Consider the following 23,324-nt stretch of genomic DNA (forward strand, 5'->3'; position numbering starts at 1 on the left):
CGGGTTGATTCCATTCCATTCCATTCCATTCCATTCCATTCCATTCCATTCCATTCCATTCCGGTTGATTCCATTCCATTCCATTCCTTTCCATTCGGGTTGACTCCATTCCATTCCATTCCATTCCATTCATTTCCATTCCATTCGGATTGATTCCATTCCATTCCATTACTTTCTATTCCATTTCATTCGGGTTGATTCCATTCCATTCCATTCCATTCCATTCGTTTTGATTCCATTCCATTCCATTCCATTCCATTCCATTCCATTCCATTCCATTCTTTTCGGGTCGATTCTGTTCCATTCCATTCCATTCCATTGCATTCCATTCCTTTCGTGTTGATTCCATTCCATTCCGTTCCTTTCCATTCCATTCCATTCCATTCGGGTTGATTCCCTTCCATTCCATTCCATTCCATTCGTGTTATATCGATTCCATTCCATTCCATTCCATTCCATTCCATTCAGGTTGATTCCAAATCGTTCTATTCCATTCCATTCCGTTGCATTCCATTCGACTCCATTGCTTTCGGGGTGATTCTGTTCCTTTACATTCCATTCCATACCATTCCATTCCATTCGGGTTGATTCCATTCCATTCAGTTTCATTCCATTCCATTCCATTCGGGTTGATTCCATTCCATTCCATGCCATTAAATTCCATTCGGTTTTATTCCATTCCAATTCTTTTGATTCCATTCCATTCCATTCGGGATGATTCCATTCCATTCCATTCCATTCGGGTTGATTCCTCTCCATTCCATTCCATTCCATTCCATTCCATTCCATTCCATTCCATTCCATTCCATTCCGGTTGATTCCATTCCATTCCATTCCTTTCCATTCGTGTTGACTCCATTCCATTCCATTCCATTCCATTCCTTTCCATTCCATTCGGATTGATTCCATTCCATTCCATTCCTTTCCATTCCATTCCATTCGCGTTGATTCCATTCCATTCCATTCCATTCGTTTTGATTCCATTCCATTCCATTCCATTCCATTCCATTCCATTCAATTCCATTCCATTCTTTTCGGGTCGATTCTGTTCCAATCCATTCCATTCCATTGCATTCCATTCCTTTCGTGTTGATTCCATTCCATTCCATTCCTTTCCATTCCATTCCATTCCATTCGGGTTTATTCCATTCCATTCCATTCCATTCCATTCCATTCAGGTTGATTCCAAATCATTCTATTTCATTCCATTCCGTTCTATTCCATTACACTCCATTCCTTTCGGGGTGATTCTATTCCATTCCATTCCATTCCATTCCATTCCATTCGGGTTGATTCCATTCCATTCCATTCCATTCCATTCGTCTTACATCCATTCCATTCCATTCCATTCCATTCAATTCAGGTGGATTCCAAATCATTCTATTCCATTCCATTCCGTTCCATTCCATTCCACTCCATTCCTTTCGGGGTGATTCTATTCCATTACATTCCATTCCATACCATTCCATTCCATTCGAGTTGATTCCATTCCATTCCATTCGGGTTGATTCCATTCCATTACGTTCCATTCCATTCGGTTCCATTCCATTTGGGTTATCTCCATTCCATTCCATTCCTTTCCATTGTATTCCATTCCATTCCAATCGGGTTGATTCCATTCCTTTCCATTCCATTCCATTCCATTGCATTCCATTCGATTTGATTCCATTCCATTTCATTCCTTTGCATTCCATTCCATTCGTGTTGATTCCATTCCATTCCATTCCATTGCATTCCATTCCATTCCATTCCATTCCATTGCATTTTGGTTGATTCCATTCCATTCCATTCCATTCCATGCCATTCCATTCCATTCGGGTTGATTCCATTCCATTCCATTCCATTCCTTTCGGGGTGATTCTATTCCATTCTATTCCATTTCATTCTATTCCATTCCATTCCATTCGGGTTGATTCCATTCCATTCCCTTCCATTCCATTGCATTCCATTCCATTCCATTCGGGTTGATTCCATTCTTTCCAATTGCATACCATTCCATTCCATTTGGGTTGATTCCATTCCATTCTTTTCCATTCCATTCCATTCCATTCCATTCCATTCCATTCCATTCGGGTTTATTCCATTCCATTCCATTCCATTCCATTCCATTTCATTCCATTCCATTCCATTTCATTCCATTGCATTCCATTTCATTCCATTCCATTCCATTCGGGATGATTCCATTCCATTCCTTTCCATTCGGCTTGATTCAATTCCTTTCCATTCCATTCCATTCCATTCCATTCGTTTTGATTCCATTCCATTAAATTCCATTCCATTCGGTTTGATTCCATTCCATTCAATTCCATTCCACTCCATGCCATTCCATTCGATTCCATTCTCGTTGATTCCATTCCATTACATTCCATTCCATTCGTGTTATTTCCATTCCATTCCATTCAATTCCACTCGGGTTGATTCCATTATATTCTATTCTGGTTGATTCCATTCCATTCCATCCCATTCCATTCGTGTTGATTCCATTCCATTCCATTCCATTCCATTCCATTCCATTCCATTCCATTCCATTCCATTCGGATTGATTCCATTCCATTCCATTCCATTCCATTCCATTCCATTGCATTCCTTTCAGGTTGACTCCGTTCCATTCCATTCCATTAGGGTTGATTCCAATGCATTCCATTCCATTCCATTCCATTCCATTCCATTCCATTCCATTCCATTCCATTCGGATTGATTCCATTCCATTCCATTCCATTCCATTTCATTCCATTGCATTCCTTTCAGGTTGACTCCGTTCCATTCCATTCCATTAGGGTTGATTCCAATCCATTCCATTCCATTCCATTCCATTCCATTCCATTCCATTCCATCCCATTCCATTCGGATTGATTGCATTCCATTCCATACCATTCCATTCCATTCCATTCCATTCCTTTCAGGTTGACTCCGTTCCATTCCATTCCATTCCATTCCATTCCTTTCCATTCCATTCCATTCGGGTTGATTCCATTCCATTCCATTCGTGTTATATCCATTCCATTCCATTCCATTCCATTCCATTCAGGTTGATTCCAAACCATTCTATTCCATTCCATTCCGTTCCATTCCATTCGACTCCATTCCTTTCGGGGTGATTCTATTCCTTTACATTCCATTCCATACCATTCCATTCCATTCGGGTTGATTCCATTCCATTCAGTTGCATTCCATTCCATACCATTCGGGTTGATTCCATTCCATTGCATTCCATTCGGGTTGATTCCATTCCATTCCATTCCATTCCATTCCATTCCATTCCATTCCATTCCATTCCATTCCGGTTGATTCCATTCCATTCCATTCCTTTCCATTCGGGATGATTCCATTCCATTCTCTTCCACTCAGCTTGATTCCATTCCATTCCATTCCATTCTATTCCATTCCATTCGTTTTGATTCCATTCCATTCCATTCCATTCCATTCCATTCCATTCCATTCCATTCCATTCGTTTTGATTCCATTCCATTCCATTCCATTCCATTCGGGTTGATTCCTTTCCATTCAGTTCCATTCCACTCCATTCCATTCCATTCGATTCCATTCTCGTGGATTCCATTCCAATGCATTCCATTCTATTCGGGTTATTTCAATTCCATTCCATTCAATTCCACTCCGGTTGATTACATTATATTCCATTCGGGTTGATTCCATTCCATTCCATTGCATTTGGGTTGATTCCATTCCATTCCATTCCATTCCATTCGGCTTTATTCCATTCCATTCCATTCCATTCGGCTGGATTCCATTCCATTCAATTCCATTCCATCCCACTCCATTCCATTCTATTCCATTCGTGTTGATTCCATTTCATTCTATTCCATTCCATTCCATTCGGGTTGATTCCATTCCATTCCATTCCATTCCATTCCATTCCATTGTATTCCATTCCTTTCGTGTTGATTCCATTCCGTTCCATTCCATTCCATTGCAATCCATTCCATTCCATTCCATTCCATTGCATTCCACTCCGTTCGGGTTGATTCCATTCCATTCCATTCCATTGCATTTCATTCCATTCCGTTCAGGTTGATTCCATTCCATTCCATGCATGTGATTCCATTCCATTCCATTCCATTCCATTCCATGCCATTCGAGTTGATTCCATTCCATTCCATTCCATTCCATTCCATTACATTACATTAAATTACATTCCGGTTGAATCCATTCCATTCTATTCCATTGCATTCCATTCCATTCCATTCCATTCCATTTCATTAAATTCCATTCCATTCGGGTTGAATCCACTTCATTCCAATGCATTCCATTCCATTCCATTCCATTCCCTTCCATTCGGGTTGATTCCATTCCCTTCCATTCCCCTCCATTCCATTCCATTCGGGTTGATTCCATTCCTTTCCATTCCATTCGGGTTGATTCCATTCCATTGCATCGCATTCCATTCGATTCCATTCGTGATGATTCCATTACATTCCTTTCCATTCCATTTTGGTTGATTCCATTCCATTCCATTCCATTCCATTCCATTCCATTCCATTCCATTCCTTTCGGGTCGATTATATTCCATTCCATTCCATTCCATTGCATTCCATTCCTTTCGTGTTGATTCCATTCCATTCCGTTCCATTCCATTCCATTCCATTCCATTCCATTCCATTCCTTTCGGGTCGAATATATTCCATTCCATTCCATTCCATTCCACTCCATGCCATTCGAGTTGATTCCATTCCATTCCATTCCATTCCATTCGGGTTGAATCCATTCCATTCCATTCCATTCCATTCCATTCCATTCCATTCGGTTTGATTCCATTCCATTCCATTACATTCCTTTCGGGTTGATCCTATTCCATTCCATTCCATTCAATTGCATTCCATTCCATTCCATTCGGTTTGATTCCATTCCATTCAATTCCATTCCATTCCTTTCGCGTTGACTCTATTCCATTCCATTCCATTTCATTCCAATCGGGTTGATTCCATTCCATTCCATTCCATGCCATTTGTGTTGATCGCATTGCTTTCCATTCCATTCCATTCCATTCCATTCCATTTGGGTTGATTCCATTCCAATAAATTCCATTCCATTCCATGCCATTCCATTCCATTCGTGTTCATTCCATTCCATTCCATTCCATTCCATTCCATTCGGGGTGATTCTATTCCATTCTATTCCATTTCATTCTATTCCATTCCATTCCATTCGCGTTGATTCCATTCCATTCCATTCCATTCCTTTTGGGTTGATTCCATTCCATTGAATTGCATTCCATTCCATTCCATTTGCGTTGATTCCATTCCATTCTATTCCATTCCATTCCATTCCATTCCATTCGGTTTTATTCCATTCCATTCCATTCCATTCCATTCCATTCCATTTGATTCCATTCCATTCCATTCGGGATGATTCCATTCCATTCCATTCCATTCGGCTTGATTCCATTCCATTCCTTTCCATTCCATTCCATTCCATTCGTTTTGATTCCATTCCATTCCATTCCATTCCATTCGGGTTGATTCCATTCCATTCAATTCCATTCCACTCCATTCCATTCCATTCGATTCCATTCTCGTTGATTCCAATCCATTCCATTCCATTCCATTCGGGTTTCTTCGATTCCATTCCATTCCACTCGGGTTGATTCCATTATATTCCATTAGGGATGATTCCATTCCATTCCATTCCATTCCGTTCGGTTTGATTCCATTCCGTTCCATTCCATTCCATTCCATTCCATTCCATTCCGATTGATTCCATGGCATTCCATTCCATTCCATTCCATTCCATTCCATTCCATTCCGTTCCGTTCCATTCCATTCCATTCCATTCCGTTCCATTGCTTTCGGGTTGACTCCATTCCATTCCATTCCATTCCATTCCATTCCTTTCCATTCCATTCCATTCGGGTTAATTCCATTCCGTTCCATTCTTTTCCATTCGGGTTGACTCCATTGCATTCCATTCCATTAAATTCCTTTCCATTCCATTCCGATTGATTCCATTCCATTCCATTCCATTCTATTCCTTTCTATTCCATTCCATTCGGGTTGATTCCAATCCATTCCATTCCATTGCATTCCATTCCATTCCATTCCATTCGGATTGATTTCATTCCATTCCATTCCATTCCATTCCATTCCTTTCAGGTTGACTCCATTCCATTCCATTCAATTCCATTTCATTCCATTCCATTCCATTCCATTCCATTCCATTCCATTCCATTCCATTCCATTCCATTCGGGTTGATTCCATTCCATTCCATTCCATTCCATTCCATTCCATTCGTGTTAGATCCATTCCATTCCATTCCATTCCATTCCATTCCATTCAGGTTGATTCCAAATCATTCTATTCCATTCCATTCCGTTCCATTCCATTCGACTCCATTCCTTTCCGGGTGATTCTATTCCTTTACATTCCATTCCATACCATTCGATTCCATTCGGGTTGATTCCATTCCATTCAGTTGCATTCCATTCCATTCCATTCGGGCTGATTCCATTCCATTCCATTCCATTAAATTCCATTCGGTTTTATTCCATTCCATTCCATTTGATTCCATTCCATTCCATTCGGGATGATTCCATTCCATTCCTTTCCATTCGGGTTGACTCCATTCCATTCCATTCCATTCCATTCCTTTCCATTCCATTCGGATTGATTCCATTCCATTCCATTCCTTTCCATTCCATTCCATTCGGGTTGATTCCATTCCATTCCATTCCATTCCATTCGTTTTGATTCCATTCAATTCCATTCCATTCCATTCCATTCCATTCAATTCCATTCCATTCTTTTCGAGTCGATTCTGTTCCATTCCATTCCATTCCATTTCATTCCATTCCTTTCGTGTTGATTCCATTCCATTCCGTTCATTTCCATTCCATTCCATTCCATTCGGGTTGATTCCATTCCATTCCATTCCATTCAATTCGTGTTATATCCATTCCATTCCATTCCATTCCATTCCATTCCATTCAGGTTGATTCCAAATCATTCTATTCCATTCCATTCCGTTCCATTCCATTCGACTCCATTCCTTTCGGGGTGATTCTATTCCTTTACATTCCATTCCATACCATTCCATTCCATTCGGGTTGATTCCATTCCATTCAGTTGCATTCCATTCCATTCCATTCGGGTTCATTCCATTCCATTCCATTCCATTAAATTCCATTCGGTTTTATTCCATTCCATTCCATTTGATTCCATTCCATTCCATTCGGGATGATTCCATTCCATTCCATTCCATTCTCGTTGATTCCATTCCATTCCATTCCATTCCATTCCATTCCATTCCATTCCATTCCATTCCATTCCATTCCGGTTGATTCCATTCCATTCCATTCCTTTCCATTCGGGTTGACTCCATTCCATTCCATTCCATTCCATTCCTTTCCATTCCATTCGGATTGATTCCATTCCATTCCATTCCTTTCCATTCCATTCCATTCGGGTTGATTCCATTCCATTCCATTCCATTCGTTTTGATTCCATTCCATTCCATTCCATTCCATTCCATTCCATTCAATTCCATTCCATTCTTTTCGGGTCGATTCTGTTCCATTTCATTCCTTTCCATTGCATTCCATTCCTTTCGTGTTGATTCCATTCCATTCCATTCCTTTCCATTCCATTCCATTCCATTCGGGTTGATTCCATTCCATTCCATTCCATTCCATTGGTGCTACATCCATTCCATTCCATTCCTCTCCATTCCATTCGGGTTGATTCCAAATCACTCTATACCATTCCATTCCGTTCCATTCCATTCCACTCCATTCCTTTCGGGGTGATTCTATTCCATTCCATTCCATTCCATTCCATTCCATTCCATTCCATTCGGGGTGATTCCATTCCATTCCATTCCATTCCACTCCATTCCATTCCATTCCATTTGGGTTAACTCCATTGCATTGCATTCCATTCCATTCCATTCCATTCCACTCCATTCCATTCCATTCCAATCCGGTTGATTCCATTCCATTGCATTCCATTCCATTCCATTCCATTCCATTCTAAATGATTCCATTCCATTCCTTTCCATTCCATTCCATTCCATTCCATTTCATTCCATTCCTTTCCATTCGGGATGATTCCATTCCATTCCATTCCATTCCATTCCATTCCATTCCATTCAATTCCATTCCATTCTTTTCGGGTCGATTCTGATCCATTCTATTCCATTCCATTGCATTCCATTCCTTTCGTGTTGATTCCATTCCATTCCATTCCTTTCCATTCCATTCCATTCCATTCGGGTTGATTCCATTCCATTTCATTCCATTCCATTCGTGTTACATCCATTCCATTCCATTCCTTTCCATTCCATTCCGGTTGATTCCAAATCATTCTATTCCATTCCATTCCGTTCCATTCCATTCCACTCTATTCCTTTCGGGGAGATTCTATTCCATTCCATTCCATTCCATTCCATTCGGGGTGATTCCATTCCATTCCATTCCATTCCACTCCATTCCATTTGGGATAACTCCATTGCATTGCATTCCATTCCATTCCATTCCATTCCATTCCAATCCATTCCATTCCAATCGGGTTGATTCCATTCCATTCCATTCCATTCCATTCCATTCCATTCTAATTTATTCCATTCCATTCCTTTCCATTCCATTCCATTCCATTCCTTTCCATTCCATTGCATTCCATTCGGATTGATTCCATTCCATTCCATTCGATTTCATTCGTTTCCATTCCATTTCATTCAGGTTGATTTCATTCCATTCCATTCCATTCGTGTTGATTCCATTCCACTCCTTTCCATTCAATACCATTCCATTCCATTCCATTCCGATTGATTCCATTCCATTCCATTCCATTCCATTCGGGTTGATTCCATTCCCGTCCATTCCATTCCATTCCATTCCATTCGGGTTGATTCCATTCCATTCCATTCCATTCCATTCCATTCCATTCCATTCGGAATGATTCCATTCAATTCCATTCCATTCCATTCCATTCCATTCCATTCCATTCCATTACTCTCGTGTTGACTCCATTCCATTCCATACCGTTCCATTCTGTTCCATTCCATTCGGGTTGATTCCATTCCATTCCATTCCATTCCATTCCATTCCATTCCATTCGTGTTACATCCATTCCATTCCATTCCATTCCATTCCATTCCATTCGGGTTGATTCCATTCCATTCCTTTCCTTTCAATTCCATTGCATTCCATTCGGATTGATTCCATTCCATTCCATTCCATTTCATTCCTTTCCATTCCATTTCATTCAGGTTGATTCCATTCCATTCCACTCCATTCGTGTTGATTCCATTCCACTCCATTCCAATCAATACCATTCCATTCCATTCCATTCCATTCCATTCCATTCCATTCCATTCCGTTTGATTCCTTTCCATTCCATTCCATTCCATTCCATTCCATTCGGTTTGATTCCATTCCATTCCATTCCATTCCATTCCATTCGGGTTGATTCCATTCCATTCCATTCCATTCCTTTCCATTAAATTCCATTCGTGTTGATTCCATTCCATTTGGGTTGATTCCATTCCTTTCCATTCCATTTCATTCCATGCCATTCCATTCCATTCTATTCCATTCGGGTTGATTCCATTCCATTCCATTCCATTATATATGACTTGACTCCATTCCATTCCATTCCATTCGACTGGATTCCATTCCATTCAATTCCATTCCATCCCATTCCATTCCATTCTATTCCATTCGTGTTGATTCCATTCCATTCCATTCCATTCGGGTTGATTCCATTCCATTCAATTCCATTCCATTCCATTCCATTCAATTTCATTCCATTCTTTTCGGGTCGATTCTGTTTCATTCCATTCCATTGCATTCCATTCCTTTCGTGTTGATTCCATTCCGTTCCATTCCATTCCATTCCATTCCATTCCATTCCATTCCATTCCATTCCATTCGATTCCATTGCATTCCACTCCATTCGGGTTGATTCCATTCCATTCCATTGCATTTCATTCCATTCCGTTCAGGTTGATTCCATTCCATTCCATGCATGTGATTCCATTCCATTCCATTCCATGCCATTCCATTCCATTACGTTACATTACATTCTGGTTGATTCCATTCCATTCTATTCCATTCCATTCCATTCCATTCTATTCCATTGCATTAAATTCCATTCCATTCGGGTTGAATCCACTCCATTCCATTCCATTCCATTCCGTTCCTTTTGGGTTGATTCCATTCCCTTCCATTCCCCTCCATTCCATTCCATTCGGGTTGATTCCATTCCTTTCCATTGCATTCGGGTTGATTCCATTCCATTGCATCCCTTCCATTCGATTCCATTCGTGTTGATTCCATTCCATTCCATTCCATTCCATTTGGGTTGATTCCATTCCACTCCATTCCATTCAATTCCATTCCATTCCTTTCGGGTCGATTATATTCCATTCCATTCCATTCCATTGCATTCAATTCCTTTCGTGTTGATTCCATTCCTTTCCGTTGCATTCCATTCCATTCCATTCCATTCCATTCCATTCCATTCCATTCCTTTCGGGTCGACTATATTCCATTCCATTCCATTCCATTCCACTCCATGCCATTCTAGTTGATTCCATTCCATTCCATTCCATTCCATTCGTTTTGATTCTATTCCATTCCATTCCATTCCATTCCATTCGTTTTGATTTTATTCCATTTCATTCCATGCCATTCGGGTTGATTCCATTCCATTCAATTCCATTCCACTCCATTCCATTCCATTCGATTCCATTCTCGTTGATTCCATTCCATTCTATTCCATTCCATTCCATTCCATTCCATTCGGTTTTATTCCATTCCATTCCATTCCATTCCATTCCATTCCATTTGATTCCATTCCATTCCATTCGGGATGATTCCATTCCATTCCATTCCAATCGGCTTGATTCCATTCCATTCCTTTCCATTCCATTCCATTCCATTCGTTTTGATTCCATTCCATTCCATTCCATTCCATTCGGGTTGATTTCATTCCATTCAATTCCATTCCACTCCATTCCATTCCATTCGATTCCATTCTCGTTGATTCCAATCCATTCCATTCCATTCCATTCGGGTTACTTCCATTCCATTCCATTCCACTCGGGTTGATTCCATTATATTCCATTAGGGATGATTCCATTCCATTCCATTCCATTCCGTTGGGTTTGATTCCATTCCGTTCCATTCCATTCCATTCCATTCCATTCCATTCCATTCCATTCCGATTGATTCCATTGCATTCCATTCCATTCCATTCCATTCCATTCCTTTCGGGTCGACTATATTCCATTCCATTCCATTCCATTCCACTCCATGCCATTCTAGTTGATTCCATTCCATTCCATTCCATTCCATTCGTTTTGATTCTATTCCATTCCATTCCATTCCATTCCATTCGTTTTGATTTTATTCCATTTCATTCCATGCCATTCGGGTGGATTCCATTCCATTCAATTCCATTCCACTCCATTCCATTCCATTCGATTCCATTCTCGTTGATTCCATTCCATTCTATTCCATTCCATTCCATTCCATTCCATTCGGTTTTATTCCATTCCATTCCATTCCATTCCATTCCATTCCATTTGATTCCATTCCATTCCATTCGGGATGATTCCATTCCATTCCATTCCAATCGGCTTGATTCCATTCCATTCCTTTCCATTCCATTCCATTCCATTCGTTTTGATTCCATTCCATTCCATTCCATTCCATTCGGGTTGATTTCATTCCATTCAATTCCATTCCACTCCATTCCATTCCATTCGATTCCATTCTCGTTGATTCCAATCCATTCCATTCCATTCCATTCGGGTTACTTGCATTCCATTCCTTTCCACTCGGGTTGATTCCATTATATTCCATTAGGGATGATTCCATTCCATTCCATTCCATTCCGTTGGGTTTGATTCCATTCCGTTCCATTCCATTCCATTCCATTCCATTCCATTCCATTCCATTCCGATTGATTCCATTGCATTCCATTCCATTCCATTCCATTCCATTCCGTTCCATTCCATTCCATTCCATTCCGTTCCATTGCTTTCGGGTTGACTCCATTCCATTCCATTCCATTCCATTCCATTCCATTCCATTCCATTCGGGTTAATTCCATTCCGTTCCATTCCTTTCCATTCGGGTTGACTCCATTGCATTCCATTCCATTCCATTCCCTTCCATTCCATTCGGATTGATTCCATTCCATTCCATTCCATTCTATTCCTTTCTATTCCATTCCATTCGGGTTGATTCCAATCCATTCCATTCCATTCCATTCCATTCCATTCCATTCGGATTGATTGCATTCCATTCCATTCCATTCCATTCCATTCCATTCCTTTCAGGTTGACTCCATTCCATTCCATTCAATTCCATTCCATTCCATTCCATTCCATTCCATTCCATTCCATTCCATTCGGGTTGATTCCATTCCATTCCATTCCATTCCATTCCATTCGTGTTAGATCCATTCCATTCCATTCCATTCCATTCCATTCGTGTTAGATCCATTCCATTCCATTCCGTTCCATTCCATTCGACTCCATTCCTTTCGGGGTGATTCTATTCCTTTACATTCCATTCCATACCATTCGATTCCATTCGGGTTGATTCCATTCCATTCAGTTGCATTCCATTCCATTCCATTCGGGTTGATTCCATTCCATTCCATTCCATTAAATTCCATTCGGTTTTATTCCATTCCATTCCATTTTATTCCATTCCATTCCATTCGGGATGATTCCATTCCATTCCTTTCCATTCGGGTTGACTCCATTCCATTCCATTCCATTCCATTCCTTTCCATTCCATTCGGATTGATTCCATTCCATTCCATTCCTTTCCATTCCATTCCATTCGGGTTGATTCCATTCCATTCCATTCCATTCCATTCGTTTTGATTCCATTCCATTCCATTCCATTCCATTCCATTCAATTCCATTGCATTCTTTTCGTGTCGATTCTGTTCCATTCCATTCCATTCCATTTCATTCCATTCCTTTCGTGTTGATTCCATTCCATTCCGTTCCTTTCCATTCCATTCCATTCCATTCGGGTTGATTCCATTCCATTCCATTCCATTCAATTCGTGTTATATCCATTCCATTCCATTCCATTCCATTCCATTCAGGTTGATTCCAAATCATTCTATTCCATTCCATTCCGTTCCATTCCATTCGACTCCATTCCTTTCGGGGTGATTCTATTCCTTTACATTCCATTCCATACCATTCCATTCCATTCGGGTTGATTCCATTCCATTCAGTTGCATTCCATTCCATTCCATTCGGGTTCATTCCATTCCATTCCATTCCAATAAAATCCATTCGGTTTTATTCCATTCCATTCCATTTGATTCCATTCCATTCCATTCGGGATGATTCCATTCCATTCCATTCCATTCTCGTTGATTCCATTCCATTCCATTCCATTCCATTCCATTCCATTCCATTCCATTCCATTCCGGTTGATTCCATTCCATTCCATTCCTTTCCATTCGGGTTGACTCCATTCCATTCCATTCCATTCCATTCCTTTCCATTCCATTCGGATTGATTCCATTCCATTCCATTCCTTTCCATTCCATTCCATTCGGGTTGATTCCATTCCATTCCATTCCATTCGTTTTGATTCCATTCCATTCCATTCCATTCCATTCCATTCCATTCCATTCAATTCCATTCCATTCTTTTCGGGTCGATTCTGTTCCATTTCCTTCCTTTCCATTGCATTCCATTCCTTTCGTGTTGATTCCATTCCATTCCATTCCTTTCCATTCCATTCCATTCCATTCGGGTTGATTCCATTCCATTCCATTCCATTCCATTCGTGCTACATCCATTCCATTCCATTCCACTCCATTCCATTCCATTCCAATCCGGTTGATTCCATTCCATTGCATTCCATTCCATTCCATTCCATTCCATTCCATTCTAATTGATTCCATTCCATTCCTTTCCATTCCATTCCATTCCATTCCATTTCATTCCATTCCTTTCCATTCGGGATGATTCCATTCCATTCCATTCCATTCCATTCCATTCCATTCCATTCCATTCTTTTAGGGTCGATTCTGATCCATTCCATTCCATTCCATTGCATTCCATTCCTTTCGTGTTGATTCCATTCCATTCCATTCCTTTCCATTCCATTCCATTCCATTCGGGTTGATTCCATTCCATTCCATTCCATTCCATTCGTGTTACATCCATTCCATTGCATTCCTTTCCATTCCATTCGGGTTGATTCCAAATCATTCTATTCCATTCCATTCCGTTCCATTCCATTCCACTCTATTCCTTTCGGGGAGATTCTATTCCATTCCATTCCATTCCTTTCCATTCGGGGTGATTCCATTCCATTCCATTCCTTTCCACTCCATTCCATTCCATTCCATTTGGGTTAACTCCATTGCATTGCATTCAATTCCATTCCATTCCATTCCATTCCATTCCATTCCATTCCAATCGGGTTGATTCCATTCCATTCCATTCCATTCCATTCCATTCCATTCTAATTGATTCCATTCCATTCCTTTCCATTCCATTCCATTCCATTCCTTTCCATTCCATTCGGGTTGTTTCCATTCCATTCCATTCCATTCCATACCATTCCATTCCATTCGGAATGATTCCATTCCATTCCATTCCATTCCATTCCATTCCGTTCCATTGCTCTCGGGTTGACTCCATTCCATTCCATACCGTTCCATTCCATTCCATTCCATTCGGGTTGATTCCATTCCATTCCATTCCATTCCATTCGTGTTACATCCATTCCATTCCATTCCATTCCTTTCCATTCCATTGCATTCCATTCGGATTGATTCCATTCCATTCCATTCGATTTCATTCGTTTCCATTCCATTTCATTCAGGTTGATTCCATTCCATTCCATTCCATTCCATTCGGGTTGATTCCATTCCAGTCCATTCTATTCCATTCCATTCCATTCGGGTTGATTCCATTCCATTCCATTCCATTCCATTCCATTCCATTCCATTCCATTCGGAATGATTCCATTCCATTCCATTCCATTCCATTCCATTCCATTCCATTACTCTCGGGTTGACTCCATTCCATTCCATACCGTTCCATTGTATTCCATTCCATTCGTGTTGATTCCATTCCATTCAATTCCATTCCATTCCATTCCATTCGTGTTACATCCATTCCATTCCATTCCATTCCATTCCATTCCATTCCATTCCATTCCATTCCATTCGGGTTGATTCCATTCCATTCCTTTCCTTTCAATTCCATTGCATTCCATTCGGATTGATTCCATTCCATTCCATTCCATTTCATTCATTTCCATTCCATTTCATTCAGGTTGATTCCATTCCATTCCACTCCATTCGTGTTGATTCCATTCCACTCCATTCCAATCAATACCATTCCATTCCATTCCATTCCATTCCATTCCGGTTGATTCCATTCCATTCCATTCCATTCCATTCCATTCGGTTTGATTCCATTCCATTCCATTCCATTCCATTCGGGTTGATTCCATTCCATTCCATTCCATTCCTTTCCATTAAATTCCATTCGTGTTGATTCCATTGCATTTGGGTTGATTCCATTCCTTTCCATTCCATTTCATTCCATGCCATTCCATTCCATTCTATTCCATTCGGGTTGATTCCATTCCATTCCATTCCATTATATATGACTTGACTCCATTCCATTCCATTCCATTCGACTGGATTCCATTCCATTCAATTCCATTCCATCCCATTCCATTCCATTCTATTCCATTCGTGTTGATTCCATTCCATTCCATTCCATTCCATTCCATTCCATTCCATTCCATTCGGGTTGATTCCATTCCATTCAATTCCATTCCATTCCATTCCATTCAATTCCATTCCATTCTTTTCGGGTCGATTCTGTTTCATTCCATTCCATTGCATTCCATTCCTTTCGTGTTGATTCCATTCCGTTCCATTCCATTCCATTCCATTCCATTCCATTCCATTCCATTCCATTCGTTTCCATTGCATTCCACTCCATTCGGGTTGATTCCATTCCATTCCATTGCATTTCATTCCATTCCGTTCAGGTTGATTCCATTCCATTCCATGCATGTGATTCCATTCCATTCCATTCCATGCCATTCCATTCCATTACGTTACATTACATTCTGGTTGATTCCATTCCATTCTATTCCATTCCATTCCATTCCATTCCATTCCATTGCATTAAATTCCATTCCATTCGGGTTGAATCCCCTCCATTCCATTCCATTCCATTCCGTTCCTTTTGGGTTGATTCCATTCCCTTCCATTCCCCTCCATTCCATTCCATTCGGGTTGATTCCATTCCTTTCCATTGCATTCGGGTTGATTCCATTCCATTGCATCCCTTCCATTCGATTCCATTCGTGTTGATTCCATTCCATTCCATTCCATTCCATTTGGGTTGATTCCATTCCACTCCATTCCATTCCATTCCATTCCATTCCTATCGGGTCGATTATATTCCATTCCATTCCATTCCATTGCATTCAATTCCTTTCGTGTTGATTCCATTCCTTTCCGTTGCATTCCATTCCATTCCATTCCATTCCATTCCATTCCATTCCATTCCATTCCTTTCGGGTCGACTATATTCCATTCCATTCCATTCCATTCCACTCCATGCCATTCTAGTTGATTCCATTCCATTCCATTCCATTCCATTCGTTTTGATTCTATTCCATTCCATTCCATTCCATTCCATTCCATTCCATTCGTTTTGATTTTATTCCATTTCATTCCATGCCATTCAGGTTGATTCCATTCCATTCAATTCCATTCCACTCCATTCCATTCCATTCGATTCCATTCTCGTTGATTCCATTCCAATGCATTCCATTCCATTCGGGTTATTTCAATTCCATTCCATTCAATTCCACTCGGGCTGATTACATTATATTCCATTCGGGTTGATTCCATTCCATTCCATTCCATTCGGGTTGATTCCATTCCATGCCATTCCATACCATTCCATTCCATTCGGAATGATTCCATTCCATTCCATTCTATTCCATTCCATTCCATTCCGTTCCATTCCTCTCGGGGTAACTCCATTCCATTCCATAACGTTCCATTCCATTCCATTCCATTCGGGTTGATTCCATTCCATTCCAATCCATTCAATTCCATTCGTGTTACATCCATTCCATTCCATTCCATTCCATTCCATTCGGGTTGATTCCATTCCATTCCATTCCTTTCCATTTGGGTTAATTCCATTCCATTCCATTCCATTTCATTCCATTCCATTCCAATCCTTTCCATTCCATTGCATTTCATTCGGATTGATTCCATTCCATTCCATTCCATTTCATTCCTTTCCATTCCATTTCATTCAGGTTGATTCCATTCCATTCCATTCCATTCGTGTTGATTCCATTCCACTCCATTCCATTCAATACCACTCCATTCCATTCCATTACATTATATTCCTGTTGATTCCATTCCATTCCATTCCATTCCATTCCATTCCAGTCCATTCGGAATGATTCCATTCCATTCCATTCCATTCCATTCCATTCCATTCCGTTCCATTCCTCTCGGGTTGACTCCATTCCATTCCATTCCGTTCCATTCCATTCCATTCCATTCGGGTTGATTCCATTCCATTCCATTCCATTCCATTCCATTCGTGTTACATCCATTCCATTCCATTCCATTCCATTCCATTCGGGTTGATTCCATTCCAGTCCATTCCATTCCATTCCATTCCATTCGGGTTGATTCCATTCCATTCCATTCCATTCCTTTCCATTAAATTCCATTCGTGTTGATTCCATTCCATTCCATTCCATTTGGGTTGATTCCATTCCATTCCATTCCTTTTCATTCCATGCCATTCCATTCCATTCTATTCCATTCGGGTTGATTCCATTCCATTCCCTTCCATTTCATTATATATGACTTGATTCCATTCCATTCCATTCCATTCGGCTTTATTCCATTCCATTCCATTCCATTCCATTCGGCTGGCTTCCATGGCATTCAATTCCATTCCATCCCATTCCATTCAATTCTATTCCATTCCTGTTGATTCCATTCCATTGCATTCCATTCCATTCCATTCCATTCCATTCCATTCCATTCCATTCCATTCCATTCCATTCCGGTTGATTCCATTCCATTCAATTGCATTCCATTCCATTCCATTCAATTCCATTCCATTCTTTTCGGGTCGATTCTCTTCCATTCCATTCCATTCCATTGCATTCCATTCCTTTCGTGTTGATTCCACTCCGTTCCATTCCATTCCATTCCATTCCATTCCATTCCATTCCATTCCATTCCATTGCATTCCACTCCATTCGGGTTGATTCCATTCCTTTCCATTCCATTGCATTTCATTCCATTACGTTCAGGTTGATTCCATTCCTTTCCATGCATGTGATTCCATTGCATTCCATTCCATGCCATTCGAGTTGATTCCATTCCATTCCATTCCATTCCATTCCATTCCATTCCATTCCATTCCATTACATTCCGGTTGAATCCATTCCATTCTATTCCATTCCATTCCATTCCATTCCATTCCATTTCATTAAATTCCATTCCATTCGGGTTGAATCCACTCCATTCCATTGCATTCCATTCCATTCCATTCCATTCCATTCCTTCCATTCGGGTTGATTCCATTCCCTTCCATTCCCCACCATTCCATTCCATTCGGGTTGATTCCATTCCTTTCCATTCCATTCGGGTTGATTCAATTCCATTGCATCGCATTCCATTCGATTCCATTCGTGTTGATTCCATTCCATTCCATTCCATTCCATTTTGGTTGATTCCATTCCATTCCATTCCATTCCATTCCATTCCATTCCATTCCTTTCGGGTCGATTATATTCCATTCCATTCCATTCCATTGCATTCCATTCCTTTCGTGTTGATTCCATTCCATTCCGTTCCATTCCATTCCATTCCATTCCGTTCCATTCCATTCCATTCCTTTCGGGTCGAATATATTCCATTCCATTCCATTCCATTCCACTCCATGCCATTCGAGTTGATTCCATTCCATTCCATTCCATTCCATTCCATTCGGGTTGAATCCATTCCATTCCATTCCATTCCATTCCATTCCAATCGGTTTGATTCCATTCCATTCCATTACATTCCTTTCGGGTTGATGCTATTCCATTCCATTCCATTCAATTGCATTCCATTCCATTCCATTCGGGTTGATTCCATTCCATTCAATTCCATTCCATTCCTTTCGCGTTGACTCTATCCCATTCCATTCCATTCCATTCCATTCGGGTTGATTCCATTCCATTCCATTCCATTCCTTTCTGGTTGATTCTGTTCCATTCCATTCCATTCCATTGCATTCCATTCCATTACATTCGATTTGATTCCATTCCATTCAATTCCATTCTATTCCATTCCATTCCGGTTGATTCCATTCCATTCCATTCCATTCCATTCCATTCCATTCCTTTCAGGTTGACTCCATTCCATTCCATTGCATTCCATTGCATTCCATTCCATTCCATTCCATTCGGGTTGATTCCATTCCATTCCATTCCATTCCATTCCGTTCCATTACATTCCACTCCTTTCCTTTCGGGGTGATTCTATTCCATTCCATTCCATTTCATTCCATTCCATTCCATTCGGGTTGATTCCATTCCATTCAATTGCATTCCGTTCCATTCCATTCGGGTTGATTCCACTTCATTCCATTCCATTCCATTCCATTCCATTCCATTCCATTCCATTCGGTTTTATTCCATTCCATTCCATTCCATTCCATTCCATTCAATTCCATTTGATTCCATTCCTTTCCATTCGGGATGATTCCATTCCATTCCATTCCATTCGGCTTGATTCCATTCCATTCCTTTCCATTCCATTCCATTCCATTCGTTTTGATTCCATTCCATTCCATTCCATTCCATTCGGGTAGATTCCATTCCATTCAATTCCATTCCACTCCATTCCATTCCATTCGATTCCATTATCGTTGATTCCATTCCATTCCATTCCATTCCATTCCATTCCATTCCATTCCATTCGGGTTATTTCCATTCCATTCCATTCAATTTCACTCGGTTTGATTCCATTATATTGCATTCGGGTTGATTCCATTCCATTACATTCCATTCCATTGGGGTTGATTCCATTCCATTCCATTCCATTCCTTTCCATTCCATTCCATTCCATTCGGATTGATTCCATTCCACTCCATTCCATTCCATTCCGTTCCATTCCATTTCATATGACTTGATTCCATTCCATTCCATTCCATTCCACTCGGCTTTATTCCATTCCATTCCATTCGGCTGGATTCCATTCCATTCAATTCCATTCCATCCCATCCCATTCCAATCGATTCCATTCGTGTTGATTCCATTCCATTCCATTCCATTCCATTCCCTTCGGGTTGATTCCATTCCATTCCATTCCATTCCATTCCATTCCATTCCATTCCTTTCGGGTCGATTCTATTCCATTCAATTCCATTCCCTTCCATTCCATTCCATTGCATTCCACTCCATTCGGGTTGATTCCGTTCCATTCCACTGGGGTTGATTCCATTCCAATCCATTCCATTCCATTCCATTCCATTCCATTCGGATTGATTCCATTCCATTCCATTCCATTCCATTCCGTTCCATTCCTTTCGGGTTGACTCCATTTCATTCCATTCCATTCCATTCCATTCGGGTTGATTCCATTCCATTCCATTCCATTCCATTCCATTCTATTCGAGTTACATCCATTCCATTCCATGCCATTCCATTCCATTCGGGTTGATTCCATTCCATTCCATTCCTTTCCATTCGGGTTGACTCCATTCCATTCCATTCCATTCCATTCCTTTCCATTCCATTCGGATTGATTCCATTCCATTCCATTCCATTCCATTCCATTCCATTCCTTTCCCTTCCATTCCATTCGGGTTGATTCCATTCCATTCCATTCCATTCGTTTTGATTCCTTTCCATTCCATTCCATTCCGTTCCATTCGGGTTGATTCCATTCTATTCCATTCCATTCCATTCCATTCCATTCGGGTTGATTGCATTCCAGTCCATTCCATTCCATTCCATTCCATTCCATTCGGGTTGATTCCATTCCATTCCATTCCATTCCATTCCATTCCATTCCTTTCCATTCGGGTTGATTCCATTCCATTCAATTGCATTCCATTCCATTCCATTCGGGTTGATTGCATTCCATTCCATTCCATTCCATTCTGTTTTATTCCATTCCATTCTATTCCATTCCATTCCATTCCATTTCATTCCATTCCATTCCATTCGGGATGATTCTATTCCATTCCATTCCATTCGGGTTGATTGCATTCCATTCCATTCCATTCCATTCTGTTTTATTCCATTCCATTCTATTCCATTCCATTCCATTCCATTCCATTTCATTCCATTCCATTCCATTCCATTCGGGATGATTCCATTCCATTCTATTCCATTCAGCTTGATTCCATTCCCTTCCATTCCATTCCATTCCATTCGTTTTGATTCCATTCCATTCCATTCCATTCCATTCCATTCGGGTTGATTCCTTTCCATTCAGTTCCATTCCACTCCATTCCATTCCATTCGATTCCATTCTCGTTGATTCCATTCCAATCCATTCCATTCCATTCGGGTTATTTCAATTCCATTCCATTCAATTCCACTCGGGTTGTTTATATTATATTCAATTCGGGTTGATTCCATTCCATTCCAATGCATTTGGGTTGATTCCATTCCATTCCATTCCATTCCATTCCATTCGGCTTTATTCCGTTCCATTCCATTCCATTCCATTCGGCTGGATTCCATTCCATTCAATTCCATTCCATCCCATTCCATTCCATTCTATTCCATTCGTGTTGATTCCATTCCATTCCATTCCATTCCATTCCATTCCATTCGGGTTGATTCTATTCCATTCAATTCCATTCTATTCCACTCAATTCCATTCCATTCTTTTCGGGTCGATTCTGTTCCATTCCATTCCATTCCATTCCATTCCATTCCACTGCATTCCACTCCATTCGGGTTGAATCCATTCCATTCCATTGCATTTCATTCCATTCCGTTCAGGTTGATTCCATTCCATTCCATGCATGTGATTCCATTCCATTCCAATCCATGCCATTCGAGTTGATTCCATTCCATTCCATTCCATTCCATTCCATTCCATTCCATTACATTCCGGTTGAATCCATTCCATTCTATTCCATTCCATTCCATTCCATTCCATTCCATTCCATTCCATTAAATTCCATTCCATTCGGTTTGAATCCACTCCATTCCATTGCATTCCATTCCATTCCATTCCATTCCCTTCCATTCGGGTTGATTCCATTCCCTTCCATTCCCCTCCATTCCATTCCATTCGGGTTGATTCCATTCCTTTCCATTCCATTCGGGTTGATTCCATTCCATTGCATCGCATTCCATTCGATTCCATTCGTGTTGATTCCATTCCATTCCATTCCATTCCATTTTGGTTGATTCCATTCCATTCCATTTTGGTTGATTCCATTCCATTCCATTCCTTTCGGGTCGATTATATTCCATTCCATTCCATTCCATTGCATTCCATTCCTTTCGTGTTGATTCCATTCCATTCCATTCCATTTCATTCCATTCCATTCCATTCCATTCCATTCCATTCCTTTCGGTGGAATATATTCCATTCCATTCCATTCCATTCCATTCCATTCCATTCCACTCCATGCCATTCGAGTTGATTCCATTCCATTCCATTCCATTCCATTCGGGTTGAATCCATTCCATTCCATTCCATTCCATTCCATTCGGTTTGATTCCATTCCATTCCATTACATTCCTTTCGGGTTGTTCCTATTCCATTCCATTCCATTCAATTGCATTCCATTCCATTCCATTCGGGTTGATTCCATTCCATTCAATTCCACTCCATTCCATGCCATTTGTGTTCATTCCATTCCATTCCATTTCATTCCAATCCGGTTGATTCCATTCCATTTCATTCCATTCCATTCCATGCCATTTGTGTTCATTCCATTCCATTCCATTCCATTTGGGTTGATTCCATTCCAATAAATTCCATTCCATTCCATTCCATTCCATTCCATTCCATTCCATTTGTGTTACATCCATTCCATTCCATTCCATTCCTTTCGGGTTGATTCCATTCCACTGAATTGCATTCCATTCCATTCCATTCGCGTTGATTCCATTCCATTCTATTCCATTCCATTCCATTGCATTCCATTCGGTTTTATTCCATTCCATTCCATTCCATTCCATTCCATTCCATTCCATTCCATTTGATTCCATTCCATTCCATTCCATTCGGGATGATTCCATTCCATTCCATTCCATTCGGCTTGATTCCATTCCATTCCTTTCCATTCCATTCCA

Source organism: Pan paniscus, chromosome 23, assembly GCF_029289425.2.
Source record: "Pan paniscus chromosome 23, NHGRI_mPanPan1-v2.0_pri, whole genome shotgun sequence".
Classification (NCBI taxonomy): domain Eukaryota; kingdom Metazoa; phylum Chordata; class Mammalia; order Primates; family Hominidae; genus Pan; species Pan paniscus.